This window comes from Lygodium microphyllum, chromosome 12 (assembly GCF_053477565.2).
Source record: "Lygodium microphyllum isolate KBCC chromosome 12, Lygodium_microphyllum_v1.1.10, whole genome shotgun sequence".
Taxonomy (NCBI): domain Eukaryota; kingdom Viridiplantae; phylum Streptophyta; class Polypodiopsida; order Schizaeales; family Lygodiaceae; genus Lygodium; species Lygodium microphyllum.
Window position 1 is genome coordinate 63,978,872 of NC_141146.1, and position 9,734 is coordinate 63,988,605.

The 9,734-nt window shown below is 44.9% G+C and overlaps 2 pseudogenes; both read left to right on the forward strand.

Annotated features, from left to right (window-relative positions):
* Nucleotides 1–907: 907 nt before the first annotated feature.
* Nucleotides 908–5,184, forward strand: LOC148027848 (adenosylhomocysteinase 1 pseudogene; annotated as a pseudogene).
* A 1-nt stretch (nt 5,185) lies between these two features.
* On the forward strand, nt 5,186–6,127 carry LOC148027849 (uncharacterized; annotated as a pseudogene).
* The last annotated feature ends 3,607 nt before the right edge of the window (nt 6,128–9,734 follow it).

Sequence of the window (9,734 nt, forward strand, 5' to 3'; positions counted from 1 at the left end):
TCCCAGTGAGGCTAACGTTTATGCTATGTTGAACTAAATTGAGTAGGTACAAAATGATATCTAGACTAGATACAATCTAGAGGTACTCCCAGTGCGGTGTGGAACTGCTCCTGGAGTGTTCATCCTAGGATGTCCCGCATGGGTCACTCTAACATGGAGAGACTAAAGCGGCGGGGCAGGGCCCTTAGATGGCAGTGTAGTATTCCTTGTATCTTCGGCACGTGTCTTCTGCGGGGACGGGGGCTAGCGTGGGTGCCGAGCTTTGCCTCTTGGTGTGGCTATTTCTAAGGTGGTCCCCTGGGGTCGGGAGGCCGGTTGGGCTGGTGGGGGCTCGGTGGTGGGGAGGGTAGCTAGTATTTGGTAGAATTCGTTGAGTGTGCGTTGGTTGGTGGCTCCTTGTCTTTCCTCCGTGGTTCGTAGGAGGTTGTCTCTGTGGCGTCGTATTTCCAGTAGAAAGAGCCCCAGGCATCTCTGGTCTTTGAATTCCATCACCTTGGAGAGAGAGAGAAGGAAGAAGAGAAAGAGGGGAGAGAGAGAGAGGGGAAGCCATGGGAGCTGAAGGTAAAGGTGAGGAGATAGATTTGTATTTATCAAAAAATGGTATCCTAATCAGGTCCTTATACACCTTAAATACCTCATCATTGTAACCGGGTATTCGCATGTGCTAACCCCATGTTAACCCTATGTAAGATCCTCTAATCCCATTCTTTACATTCCATCCTGACTCGGAAGGTTTTTTCCCTCAAAAACAAAAAGAGGACGTATTGGTATGGCTGGGTGGGGGGTGAAATCTTGTGGAACGGTGGCCTATAAGCATGTATGCAGTGTGAGCATGAGGGAAGAAGGTAACTCAGTACAAGGATAGGCATCAATTCCAAACAAGAAGGGCTGGACAACACTGGACAGCATGCTGTCCCGAACAGGCCTGCAGTGGAAAACTGATCATAACTTGCCATGGGCAACTCCAAATGAGACGTTCCACATGTCAAAACGGAGCTCGTTGAGTGTACTTTCAGCCCAGGTAGGTCATGCATGGGTGCAATTAATGCAGGCCCAAAACTGTTCGAAAACAGATGGCTGTCTACTGCAAAACATGCCCAAATCGAGTTGTCCTTCAGCCAAGGTTACGCCTCCAGGTGAGGGGACTGCACCGGGGGAGTGCTGATGTAGATAGAGCTTTTTTCAACCCCCGGGATCAAATGGATAACCTGCATAATAAGCATCAAGAGCACAAGGGTCATCCATACAAGTATGGGTCATCGTACTACCACTGGGGTCAAAAGGATAATTGTGATCCAATGCATCTGCTGTATCATAGAAGTAATTCATGGTGTCATCTTTAAGCACTGATGGTGGTTGATGGTGGCACAAGATCCTTACTGATCCATACGGTAGCATGCATTGACTTGTCCATAAACTCATTGGGAACCACTAGGCTAAGTCGAACTGGAGCAAATGAGGCTGCAATCACTATTGCATTCACTGCATCAATCCCTAGATATTTCATGTCCACGAGTTCCACATGCGTGGCTACTACTGGGCATTCAAAGTTAAGGGCCTTGGGTTGATGGGGCACCTGCTCATGAGCCTGCAGCATTGAGATGCTCCCATCATGGCATCGTTCTTGAGAAGTATCATGTGGCTCATAAGGATGCGCATGTTGCTTATAGTAATGATCAAGTGGCTGATGATGTTGAGTACTCCGTTGCTGATAATGATGTTGCTCCCCATGTACATACTCGTATACATTTGCATGATGTTGTCCATGTACATAGTGCTGTCTAGATGGTTGTCCATGTATGTGACCAGAATGTAGCTCATAAGAACATACATAGTCATCAGATGCATGCTGCTCAAAATATTCTCGATCATCATATGCATGTTGACCATAAGTAGACGCATGCACTTGCCTTTGCACATTGAATCCATGCCAATGGTCTTGGTACTCATAATGTCCGTGAGAATGCCCATACATGTCTTGTTGACCAAAATGTACATTGGTGCCATATTGCCCATGCATTACATGTGGGCCAAACTGATTATTAGGGCCTTGTTGCCCAAAATTCCCATGCTACTCATGTGCACCTGCATTAGGGCCTTGTTGCCCAAAATTTCCATGCTGCCCATGCAATACATGCAAACCAAACTGAACATTGGGGCCTTGCTGCCCAAAATTGCCATGTGCATGCTGCCCATGTACACCTTGTATTCCATGCTGCCCAAAATTTACATTAGGTCCTTGCTGGCCATTCCCATGAGTATGCATATAGCTTCCATTACGGGGGAGCTGCTGTCCCAAGGATGGGCTTGAAGGGTTCGTAAGGGGGGAGGGAAGGATGGGTTCATCATGTCGAGTGGAGGGCTTGCCTGTCTCATAAGTGCTATGGGGAAAGCCATGGGTGCCACCAAAACCTTGTGGGCTACGCCCGGTCTCCAAGGGAGGAGGGCGGTTGGCCTCACGGGGAGAAACATGCTCCTTGGGCTGAGCCGAGGAGGGTGCGATAGCGGGGATGAGGGCGCCCATGCGCTCGATGAGAAGTCCATCTTGGCCATCATCTCGGAATGACGCTGATCTTGGTGGGTTTCCATCTTCGTATGGCGTTGTTCCAACTCTCGATGCTGGTCGGCATGACGGGTCTCATGTTAGCATAGAGTATGGTTAAGCATAGCCAAGCGGTCCATCTCGAGGGCACCATCTTCAAACATGTCTTCACGATCCTCTTGGGCTGAGCTAGGATCATTCATTGAGGCATGGGAGTCCCTTATTTCACGCTGGAAGTCCTTGTGGGCCTTTGCTTTTTCCTTGTGGCCCGCCATCCTAAGTGCAGTCCACTAGACCCCCTGTTACAGAAATGGCAATATCTTGAGCTAGGAAGCTCCGATCGCCAAAATTTCTGATTCAAATTAAAGCTCTCGATCCCCTCCATAGAGAGGCTATGTAAGAATATCTCTGACAGTAAATGATCAAGGCTTTGCTGTAATTGACTTTTGTGGGCCGATTGTATAGGACTGCTGCCTGTCCCACAGTATCTCTGAGCACAAAATTGGGTGTATCTCCCAAATCGTAGGGCGGAATGGGGAGATTCTTGGTTCGGATCGAAGGGGACGATGCCCTCTTCGAATCTAGCTATGGGGTCCACACTCATTCACACAAGAAGGCTTTTGTGCAATTGACTTTTGCGGGCCGACTGTGTGGGACTGGCTGTCTGCAACACCCTGCAAGAACTCCTTCAATGAGCATACATTATCCCGATGTTGAGGTGCTTATTCCAAGACATCCGGGGTCTCAATGGTGGTTCTCAATGCCACATAGAGCCATACATCATTTGCATCAATAGTTCTCTTGCTGAGACCATTTCTTGACTGCATACCCTGCCCATCACTGTATACATCCACCATACATTCCCAGGTGATACATCTCATTACCAATACATCTACAAGGTTGTGGAATGTAAATGATCGGGGCTTGGGCTATTCATTCAAGTGTACCTGCGCCTGGAAGAAATTTTTGGGCTTTGGATCACCAGGAGGTAGGCAAAGTTCCCCTTGGGCCGGGTTGTGCACCCTTTCAGGGTCTTAATCGGGGGGGGGGGGGGGGGGCTTCAAGGTTCCCTCTTTTCCTCTCGACTCGCCTGGTCTATGTATACATGGTAGGGATTTTTAATTTAAGAAATTAGCATGCTATGCAATTTCAATTGAAGAGTTGGGCTTTTCATGAGATGCATAACCAATAAGGAAATGGGATAGGGGAAGGGGTTACCTCTGCAAATCAGTGACTCACTAATTGCATGACTTACCCTTCTTACAAATTTCTTTCTTATCGGTCAAGAATCAAGACAAGAGTACGATTAAGGATTAGAGTAAAACCTTGATCAATGGGGAAAGAAATTTAAAGAGCATTCAGCCATGCATGCATTTCAAGAGTGTGGAATGGGGATGGGAATTTAATTGGCACTCTCAAGCTTCAAGAAGGCACGCAAGAGCATTCAGCCATGCATGCATTTCAAGAGTGTGGAATGGGGATGGGAATTCAATTGGCACTCTCAAGCTTCAAGAAGGCACACAATTCTTGCATCACTCTCATCAAGTGGTTGAGCTCAACAATTGGATGTAAAAGAGAGACCAAGAACCGATTGACATACCTTATTCAAGCTCGGGGAAGAGTTAATGGTTGCCCTCTCCAAGAAATTTGTGGTTGCCCTTCTTCTTGTAGCCCGTGGTTGTATGGGGCCTTCAATGTTCCGTGATGCAATAATGAAGAACTAGTGATGAAGGCTAAATTTTACTAGCAGCAACAGTAGCAGGGTGGTAGTCAGTTGCAGCAAACAGTACCCCCAACAGATACAAACAGCCCAGCAACAACCACCTGCTGCAGGACATAGTGTACCTGTACAAGCACGTGCTATTGCCCGAGATAGTGCATCTGTATTTACTTGGAAAGGTGAAACCCTTCAGGAGTACTGGTGGTGTACTGAGAGAGGTCTTGACTGGGGTCTTGGTGGTGGCCTAGACTTGATTGTCGATGATGGTGGGGATGCTATTTTGCTGATCCACGAAGGTGTGAAGGTCGAGGAAGCTTATGCCAAAGATGGCACACTACCAGACCCAGCTTCTACTGACAGCCAAGAGTTTCAAATCATCTTTTCTATTTTGCGGGATGGTATCAACAAGATCCTAAGAAGTATCACAGAATGAAGGAGAGGTTGGTTGGTATCTCTGAAGAGACCACCACTGGGGTCCATCATTTGTATCAGATGCAAGCCAATGGTTCCTTGCTTTTTCCAGCCATTAATGACAATGATTCAGTGACTAAGAGTAAGTTTGGCAACCTGTATGGGTGCCGCCACTCACTGCCTGATGGACTCATGAGGGCCACTGATGTAATGATTGTTGGAAAAGTTGTAGTTGTCTGTGGTTACGGTGATGTTGGCAAAGGCTGTACTGCTGCCATGAAGGCTGCAGGGGCTCGAGTAATTGTCACAGAGGTTGATCCAATGTGTGCATTGCAAGCCTTGATGGAAGGTATTCCTGTCTTAACCTTGGAAGATGTTGTGGAAACTACTGACATTTTTGTAACAACCACCTGGTGTAAAGAAAATCACTATCAAGCCTCAAACTGATTGTTGGGTGTTCCCAGAGACCAAGATTGGCATCATTGTTTTGGCTAAAGGAAGGCTGATGAACTTGGGTTGGATCTCATTACCACGTCTTCAATGGTGAGCGAATGCCCTGGTGGTTCGTCATCAAAGCAACAGGAGCTCCAGGCCATGGATCCAAGCTTTATGATAACATTGCCCTTGAAAACCTGATGAAGAGTTTCGAATCCGTCACCCGCTTCAGGCAGGTGCAATTTGACCTTGTAAAGGCTGGCCATGCTGCAGAAGGAGAGGTTACATCCATCAATCCTGTGTACGTGAAGGCTGGCACACCTTCTCCCACTGGATTTGTCATGAACATGCAACCATCTGAAGCAGAGGAAGGCTTTGATATGGGAGTCTCTCCTTTTGCTGATCTAGCAGCCTTGCATGCGAGGATGGAGTATGAATGGGCACCTGCCTGGAGGAACTTGTCTTAGAGGTTCACTCAGAAGAAGTCGTTACTATCCAGTCAGGGTATCTCTCTCATCACTGCTGCAAATGAGTCAAATCCATGGTGGCACCTATTGAAAGAGGTTGTCTTGAGGGCTGGAGGTGAAGTGAGGGAGCCCGAGATTTTTCCTGCTACCACTAATAGCCGCTTTGTGAGGGAGAAAGGCATTCCATGTTTTGGGTTCTCTCCCATGGCTAATACACCTATTCTACTGCATAACCACAATGAGTTTCTGAACAAAAAAGATTATCTGAAAGGGATTACAGTGTACGTTTAAATCATCAAATCCTTTCTGTCGTCAGATGAAAATGGAGCCTGGCCAGATCTATACATACTCAGGTGCATTGGATTGTGCCATCAAAACAGTGAAGGCAGAGGGTCCCATGGCAATGTACAAGGGCTTTGTACCGACGGTAATGAGGCAGGGCCCATACACAGTAGTTCTGTTCGTGACTCTAGAGGAAGTTCTATGCATACGGCATCTAAAGTTAATACACCATCAGATGAAAGCTCATCTCCCTGCAGGTCCACTTCATAGCATCCTTCTTCATCACCGGTTGAAAATGAGCTGCCATTTTTGTCTCCTTGCCTCCATATTTGGCCAAGCTTCCTACCATAGCTCCCGTGTGTCTTCCAAGAAAGCTGCCATCTCTCCCTGTGTACTTGAAAAGTAGGGTTTATTGTTGGAAAATGAGACTAGATTTGAGGGAAAGGAGAGAGAAAGGAAGGATCAAGAACTAAGCTCTGATACCAACTGTAATAAAGGGGACCTAAAAGAGAGAGAGAGAAGGAAGAAGACTGCAAAAGAGAGAAGAAGAGACTAGAGGAGAGAGAAAGACTAGGAGAAGAGAGAGAAAGACAGGAAAAGAGATAGAAAGAGAGAGAAAGAGGGGAGAGAGAGAGGGGAAGCCATGGGAGCTGAAGGTGAAGGTGAGGAGACAGATTTGTATTTATCAAAAAATGGTACCCTAATCAGGTTCTTGTACACCTTAAATACCCCATCATTGTAACCGGGTATTCGCATGTGCTAACCGCGTGTTAACCCCATGTAAGACCCTCTAATCCCATTCTTTACAGATGCTTTCAAGTTTGATGCTTTTGTCAATTCTTGCTTCACATCCTCGAAGGATACTTCACAGGGATCACTCCAAACAAACAGACAGTTAAAGGACAATAGATTCATCAATGGTAATGTCCTCTCAGCTAGTGCATTAATAAATCGTGGATAATATTCGAGTGACGATAGAAAGCTATGTACTTTTTTAGGAGTACGTGGTGGACTTATAGCGAGGATAACCTTTATCTTTTTAGGATCAGTTGCAATACTAGCCAAACTATATACATGGCCCAATAGTAATCCATAGGACACTCCAAAGATGCACTTTCTTGGATTGAAAGCATTGCATAACTGTCTACACTGCTCGAAACATTTTCTTAGAATAATCAGCTGTCTCTTCTTTGTAGTGGCTGCTCTCAGATCATCAATAAAGACTTTCAGCTCCTTTGGGGAAATATCACCAAAAGTTTTATCAGTCGTACCTTTCCATCTTTTCTGAATTCATAATGTTGATGGAGGATATTGGTCCACAATGACATGATCCACTAATATGCCACTGACATATGCTACCACCCTTGGGCAATTCAAATTGATCGTAGGTGTACTAGTTGCACCTTGACTTCCACCAATCAATGCCAAATTATTTTCAAGACCTAGACTCGAATCTAGGTTTTCCCTAGATACGTAGGCCGCTTGTAAGCGCAACTCTACCTCCTCTGCTCGTGTAATAGCATTGTTTATATCAGTAAGAGCAACACTACTCAACTGCACTTGGATATTGAAGTCTAATCTATGTAAAAAGTATTGCAGTTGGGCAACATGTGAAATAGGAATAGAGGTTTGCAATTTGTGAAACACCTCTTTTAGTTTCTTGGCATAAGCCCAAGCATTCTCATGAGGCTCTAGACGTGTCACCTTTAAAACACGCAGCCAATACTGACCACCTCTCTCAGGGGCAGACTCTCTTTGAAAGGCCACAAAGATGATGAATGTAATATCATGATGCTTTACCATTTTAGTTAGTGTCTTGGTCATTGTCAGTCTTATACACAAGATTGTGTTTATTAGTCCAAGTCTCAATCTTGGAACCTAATTCACTTGTGTAACAGGTCAAGTCTTGTTTATGTCATCATGAGCTTAATCTTCCTCTTCGATCCACCATAGCCACTGCCATGCTCTAGATCCCGCATCTTTTCACATGGTATTAGAGCTCAGTTGAGCATGGTAGTGCCTCTCTGGTCTCTTCTCACCTCTGATCATCTCTACCCAGCTCACATCCAACTTAGGACTTTATTTTTAACTTCATCTTCATCTTGACCTTGAGTTTGCTATAGCTAGCCTGATGTGATCACTGACTCAGGGCGCTTCATTGTGTTACATAAAACCATGAGATTGCTGCTTCGTCTGCTTGGCATTGCGTGAAATTCGTTGTGCTGTTCAGAATTGCACCCGTCATTGTCGTACTGTTGGTGCGCTGCGTGTAGGCCGCGATTCAGTGTGCTACCATGGGGCTTTGGTAGCCTATCTACCAAGCTTCATTCCCATATAAAAAGCTTTAAAAATGATCAAGTATCTAGCTCATACAGAACAAAAAACCAGGGCTGCCCAGAAACCCTAATTGCAGACTCCATAGCTAGTGGAACTCAAGCTTAAACTTTCTTCGTTTTCTTACTCCTCTTGGTACACTGAATTTACTGCCACTTTGATTTGAAGATTCCAACAAGGATTGCTCATCAAGGAGGGAAATTTGTGAAGACTTTGAAAGATTTGGAGACGGCATCAACACCAAGTTCTCCATTGCTACTGTCTCAAGCTCATTTTCCACTACATTCTCTTAGCTCAATCTTTGCCACTCAAAGATCTGCTGCAACACTCAAGCCTCTAACCATTCAAATCTGAAGGTTTAGCAAGCTCAATTGCTAGAGAAGATTTGGATTTGCAAGGATAGAAGCACTCAAGTTCAACAAGAGTGCAAGCAACAATCATCATAGTATCTCTTGATACTACATACAAAGTGTGCCTTCACACTACTATCTTGTGTCCTTTGACACACTCAAGATCAGCTCATTGCTGGTTACTCTTAGCCTTTTTAAGCTGATCCTCACTAATGAGAGTACCAAGCATGAATAATTTTAAATGGATATCTTGTTCGAAGAGTAACATTACTCTTGTTGCTCATTTCAAGCACATAGAAGATGTGCTTGTCTTACTTGCAGGGAATGATGGAGTTGTGAGCATTTAAGTGCTATCACTATTTGAAAAAATGCCTTCTACCTTGGAGAAAGTGCAAGAGTTTGAAGTCATTTCCACTGCCTCAAAGATGATACCTTTGCTTGAGGGGGACATGGACATGAAGACTAATGCAACTAATGCAAGCAAAGTCAATAAAGAAGAAGACTAGGAGAACCTAGAAGAAGAGGACCAAAAGATCAAAGTGGTGGACATTGAAGTTGCAAGCAAAGTGAATAACAAGTACAAGATCAAGCTGGACTACATCAACAAGAAGACCTGCAATGAATTGAATATCTATGTCAAAAGAAATGCTGAAAAATACAAGGTCCTGATGGTCCTTGACCCAATTTTTTACTAGACTTTTTCCTGCCTTGTAATGCCTAGCCCAAATGCCTTTATCATAAGCTTGTAACCTCCTCATGTAGCCTTGTACTACAGCCTCTGTACACTTTGTGAGGCCCCTGTTATAGCCTCCGGATGATCTCCATGTTTGTTGTACCGACACTTAGCCTTTTCTGCGACACCCTCTGGTGTTTTGCCATGCTTATGGTGTGCCCACACTTTGTAGGTGTTGCTTTCACTAAAGCCTCTACACACTTTGTACTTTCTGGTTGTGATTGAAGAGGGGTGTTGAGATTTACAATCACACCCACTGTGGCCTCTTTGTATGAGGCATTTTAGGCTTAGAACATGCAGGCAGACTGAATCCCATATGCACAGAAATGAGAACTGCTACACATCCAACAACTATAAAGCATTGTACTTGACTACCACTTTAATATATGATGAATGCAATATCATGATGCTTCATCATTTTAGTTAGTGTCTTGGTCATTGTTAGTCTTATACACAAGAT